Source organism: Arachis hypogaea, chromosome 3, assembly GCF_003086295.3.
Source record: "Arachis hypogaea cultivar Tifrunner chromosome 3, arahy.Tifrunner.gnm2.J5K5, whole genome shotgun sequence".
NCBI classification, from domain to species: Eukaryota; Viridiplantae; Streptophyta; class Magnoliopsida; order Fabales; family Fabaceae; genus Arachis; species Arachis hypogaea.
In genome coordinates, this window is record NC_092038.1 from 103,993,767 (window position 1) to 103,999,881 (window position 6,115).

The 6,115-nt window shown below is 35.9% G+C and overlaps 1 non-coding gene across 1 annotated transcript; it reads left to right on the forward strand.

Moving 5' to 3' along the window:
- The first annotated feature begins 3,735 nt into the window (after nucleotides 1–3,735).
- On the forward strand, nucleotides 3,736–3,839 carry LOC112793378 (small nucleolar RNA R71). The gene has a single exon (XR_003198073.1). It is a non-coding gene; the product is annotated as a small nucleolar RNA R71 (small nucleolar RNA).
- The last annotated feature ends 2,276 nt before the right edge of the window (nucleotides 3,840–6,115 follow it).

The window sequence follows — 6,115 nt, forward strand, 5'->3', positions numbered from 1 at the left end:
TGCTTCTGAACAGTTTTGGCATCTCACTTTTTCCTTTGAAGTTTAGAATGATTGGCATCTCTAGGAACTTAGAATTTCAGATAGTGTTATTGATTCTCCTAGTTAAGTTTGTTGGTTCTTGAACACAACTACTTTTATGAGTCTTGGCCGTGGCCCTAAGCACTTTGTTTTCCAGTATTACCACCGGATACATAAATGCCACAGACACATGATTGGGTGAACCTTTTCAGATTGTGACTCAGCTTTGCTAGAGTCCCCAGTTAGAGGTGTCTAGAGCTCTTAAGCACACTCTTTTTGCTTTGGATCACGACTTTAACCACTCAGTCTCAAGCTTTTCACTTGGACCTGCATGCCACAAGCACATGGTTAGGGACAGCTTGATTTAGCTGCTTAGGCCTGGATTTTATTTCCTTGGGCCCTCCTATCCATTGATTCTCAAAGCCTTGGATCCTTTTTACCCTTGTCTTTTTGGTTTTAAGGGCTATTGGCTTTTTCTGCTTGCTTTTTCTTTTTCTTTCTAAATTTTTTTTGCCACTTTTTTTTTCAAGCTTTTGCTTTCTTACTGCTTTTTCTTGCTTCAAGAATCAATTTCATGATTTTTCACATTATCAATAGCATTTCTCTTTGTTCATCATTCTTTCAAGAGCCAACAATTTTAACATTCATAAATAACAAGATAAAAAATATGCACTGTTCAAGCATTCATTCAGAAAACAAAAAGTATTGTCACCACATCAATATAATTAAACTGAATTCAAGGATAATTTCGAAATTCATGTACTTCTTGTTCTTTTGAATTTGAAACATTTTTCATTTAAGAGAGGTGAAGGATTCATGGAATTATTCATAGCCTTAAGACATAGTTACTAAATACTAATGATCATGTAATAAAGACACAAAACATAGATAAACATGAAGCATAAAAATAAAAAAACAGAGAATTAAGAACAAGGAAGTTAAGGAATGAGTCCACCTTAGTGAGGGTGGCACCTTTTTGAAGGACCAATGGTGCTTTTTGAGCTCCTTTATGTCTCTTCCTTGCCTCTGTTGCTTGATCCCTAGTGATTTTGGTGCTCTTATCCTTATTTGCTCCCAATACTTGTGTGGAGGAAAATGTATCCCCTGAGGTATCTCAGGGATTTCTTGATGAGAGAATTTCTCATGCTCTCTTGATGTGCAGTCAAATGCTCTTCTACTGAGTTATGGACCCTTTGAGATGAATCTCTCCATCTCCCATAACTCAGAGGTAGAAAATTTTTTTTTGTCTTCCCTTTTCTCTTCTTTTTTTTTTGAGGTTTCTCTGGCCTTAGGTGCCATCAATGGTTATGGAAAAACAAAAAGCTATGCTTTTACCACACCAAATTTAAAATATTGCTCGCCCTCGAGCAAAAGAAGAAAGAATAGAAGAAGAAGAAGATATGGAGGAGATGGAGGGATTTGAGTATTCGGCTATATGAGTGGGATTGGGTGGGAAAGAGATTTTGAATTTTGAAGGTAGGTAGGGTGTATAGGGAAGAGTGGATGGATGTGAGTGGTGAGTGAAAAACAGAAGGGGTGACTGTGAATGGAGAGGGAAAGGGTGAGGTAGGTGGGGATCCTGTGGGGTCTACAGATCCTGAGATGATCCTGTGGGGTCCACAGATCCTGAGGTGTCAAGGATTTACATCCCTGCACCAATTAGGCATGTAAAATGCCTTTCCATGCAATTCTGGCGTTTAAACACCAAAGTGATGCATGTTTTGGGCGTTCAACGCCCATGTGCAGTATGTTTCTGGCGTTGAACGCCAGTTCCATGCTTGTTTCTGGCGTTCAGCGCCAGATCCATGCTCTGTTCTGGCGTTGAACGCCAGCCAGATGCTCCTTACTGGTGTTTAAACGCCAGTAAGTCCTTCCTCCAAGGTGTGATTTTTCTTCTGCTGTTTTTGATTCTATTTTTAATTTTAATATTTTTTTCGTGACTTCACATGATCATGTACCTAATAAAACATAAAAGAACAATAAAATAAAAATAAAATTAGATAAATAAAAATTGGGTTGCCTCCCAACAAGCGCTTCTTTAATGTTAATAGCTTGACAGTGGGCTCTCATGGAGCCACACAGGTGATCAGGTCAATGTTGTATAGTCCCAACACCAAACTTAGAGTTTGGTTGTGGGGATTCAACATCAAACTTAGAGTTTGGTTGTGGCCTCCCAACACCAACTCTGTACTGAGAGAAGCTCTGCATGCTTACTCTCCCTTGTTACAGAAGGATAGCCGTGTGCCTTAAACATAAGGTAGTCCCCATTCAATTGAAGGACTAATTCTCCTCTGTTAACATCTATCACAGCTTCTCCCAAGGATGATGCATTCATCCTCCTCCTTCCTAGTGTCTAAGATTATAAAATCAGCAGGGATGTAAAGGCTTTCAACCTTCACTAGCACGTCCTCTACCAATCCATAAGCTTGTCTTACTGACTTGTCTGCCATTTGTAATGAGAATATGGTAGGTTGTACCTCAATGATCCCTAGTTTCTCCATTACAGAGAGTGGCATAAGATTTATGCCTGACCCCAGGTCACACAGAGCCTTGTTAAAGGTCATAGTGCCTATGGTACAGGGTATTAAGAATTTGCCTGGATCTTGTCTCTTTTGAGGTAAAGTTTTCTAAATCCATGTATCTAGTTCACTAATGAGCAAGGGAGGTTCACCTTCCCAAGTCTCATTACCAAACAACTTGGCATTCAGCTTCATGATGGCTCCTAGATATTGAGCAACTTGCTCTCCAGTCACATCTTTATCCTCTTCTGAGGAAGAATAGTCTTCAGAGCTCATGAATGGCAGAAGGAGATTTAGTGGGATCTCTATGGTCTCTATATGAGCCTCAGATTCCTTTAGGTCCTCAATAGGGAACTCCTTCTTGCTTGAGAGACGTCCCATGAGGTCTTCCTCATTGGGATTCATGTCCTCATCCTCCTCCTTGCATTCGACCATATTGACTATGTCAATGGCCTTGCACTCTCTCTTTAGATTTTCTTCAGTATTGCTTGGGAGAGTACTAGGAGGAGTTTCAGTTACTTTCTTACTCAGCTGGCCCACTTGTGCTTCCAAATTTCTAATGGAGGATCTTGTCTCACTCATGAAACTTAAAGTGGCCTTTGACAGATCAGAGACTAAGTTTGCTAAATTAGAGGGGCTCTGCTCAGAATTCTTTGTCTGTTGCTGAGAAGATGATGGAAAAGGCTTGTTATTGCTAAGCCTGTTTCTTCCACCATTATTAAAGCCTTGTTGAGGCTTTTGTTGATCCTTCCATGAGAAATTTGGATGATTTTTCCATGATGAATTATAGGTGTTTCCATAAGGTTCACCCATGTAATTAACTTCTGCCATTGCAGGGTTCTCAGGATCATAAGCTTCTTCAGAAGCTGTCTCTTTAGTACTGTTGGATGCATCTTACCATCCATTTAGACTTTGAGAGATCATGTTGACTTGCTGAGTCAACACTTTGTTCTGAGCCAATATGGCATTCAAAGCATCAATTTCAAGAACTCCTTTCCTCTGAGGCGTCCCATTATTCAAGGAATTCCTCTCAGAAGTGTACATAAATTGGTTATTTGCAACCATGTCAATAAGTTCTTGAGCTTCTGCAGGAGTTTTCTTTAGGTGAATGGATCCACCTGCAGAGTGGTTTAATGACATCTTGGAAAACTCAGATAAACCATAATAGAATATATCTAATATGGTCCACTCTGAAAACATGTCAGAAGGACACTTTTTGGTCATCTGCTTGTATCTTTCCCAAGCTTCATAGAGGGATTCACCATCTTTTTGCTTGAAGGTCTGAACATCCACTCTAAGCTTGCTCAGCTTTTCAGGAGGAAAGAATTTATCCAAGAAGGCCGTGACCAGCTTATCCTAGGAGTCCAGGCTATCTTTAGGTTGTGAGTCCAACCATGTTCTAGCTCTGTCTCTTACAGCAAAAGGGAAAAGCATGAGCCTGTAGACTTCAGGATCTACTCCATTCGTCTTAACAGTCTCACAAATCTGCAAGAAACTCAGTTTAAAACTGGTAAGGATCTTCAGATGGAAGTCCATAAAATTTGTAGTTCTGTTGCATTAGAGCAACTAATTGAGGTTTCAGCTCAAAATTGTTTGCTCCAATGGCAGGAATTGAGATGCTTCTTCCATCAAACTTGGACGATGGTTTAGTAAAATCACCAAGCATCCTCCTTGCATTCTTGTTGTTGGGTTCGGCTTCCATCTCCTTCTCTTGTTCGAAAATTTCAGAAAGGTTGCCTCTGGATTGTTGTAATTTAGCTTCTCTTAGTTTCCTCTTCAGAGTCCTTTCAGGTTCAGGATCAGCTTCAACAAGAGTGCCTTTTTCCTTGTTTCTGCTCATATGAAAGAGAAGAGAATGAGAAATGAAGAGGAATCCTCTATGTCACAGTAAAGAGGATCCTTATTATTAGTAGAAGAAGAAAGGAATAAAAGTGAAGAAGAACCCAAACACAATGGTGAGGATAGAAGCAGTGATTGGAGGTGAAGAGAAGTGTTAGTAAATAAAGAAATAAATAGAAGAAGATGAGAGAGAGAGAATTCGAAAATTAATTTTGAAAAGTAGTTAATGATTTTCGAAAATAAAAGATGAGATAGAATTAAAATTAAAATTTAAAACAATTAGTTAATTAAAAAGAATTTTTTTTTTTTGAAAAAGAGGGAAGTATTTTCGAAAATTAGAGAGGGGAGAGTAGTTAGGTGGTTTTGAAAAAGATAAGAAACAAACAAAAAGTCAAATAATTAGTTGGAAGAGATATTAAAATCAAATTTGAAAAGATAAGAAGATAAGAAGTTAGATAAGATATTTTAAAATCAAATTTTTGAAAAAGATATGATATAAAAGATAGGATAAGATAGATTTAATTTTTAAAATTAAAATTAATTACTTAACTAACAAGAAACTAAAAGATAAGATTCTAGAATTTAAAGATTGAACCTTTCTTAACAAGAAAGTAACAAACTTCAAATTTTTGAATCAATCACATTAATTATTAGTATAATTTTCGAAAATAAAGATAAAATTAAGAAAAAGATTTTTGAAAAATATTTTTAAATTTTCGAAAATCATAAGATAAAAATGAAAAAGATTTGATTTTTGAAAAAGTTTTGAAAAGATAGAATTTTTAAAATTGAAAATTTGACTTGACTTGTAAGAAACAACTAATTTTAAAATTTTTTGACTAAATCAACTCAAATTTTCGAAAATTATGAGAAAATTTAGGAAAAGATATTTTTTTTATTTTTGAATTTTTAATTATGAGAGAGAAAAACATAAAAATGACTCAAAACATGAAAATTATGAATCAAAACACATGATGCATGCAAGAACACTAAGAATGTCAAGATGAACACCAAGAACACTTTGAAGATCATGATGAACATCAAAACATATTTTTGAAAAATTTTTGATGCAAAGAAAACATACAAGACACCAAACTTAGAAATCTTTAATGCTTGGACTCTAACAAACAAAAAATGCATATGATAAACAACAAATATTACAAAACAAGAAAACATCAAGATTAAACAAGAAGACTTACCAAGAACAACTTGAGGATCATGAAGAACTCCATGAATGCATGAATTTTTTGAAAAAAAATGCAAGAACAATATGAATATGCAATTGACACCAAACTTAAAAATTGACTCAAGACTCAAACAAGAAGCACAAAATATTATTGGATTTTATGATTTTATTAATTTTTTTGGATTTTCTTACTAAATTTTTCGAAAACATATTTTGGAAAAAAGGAAGTAATGAATTCATAGTCCTCAATCAAAATCCTATGAGTTAAACATGGCTTAATAGCCAGCCAAGCTAAAACATGTTTCATGAAACACTAGAATTCATTCTTAAAAATTTTGGAATAATTTTTGAAAACAAAGGCAAAAATTTTGAAAAATATTTTTGAAAACTTTTTGTAAAGAAAATAACAAGAAAATTCCCTAATCTGAGCAACAAGATGAACCGTCAGTTGTCCATACTCGAACAATCCCCGGCAACGGTGCCAAAAACTTGGTGGACAAAATTGTGATCATCAACAATGGCTCCAAAGACTTGGTGCTCTTAAACATGAATC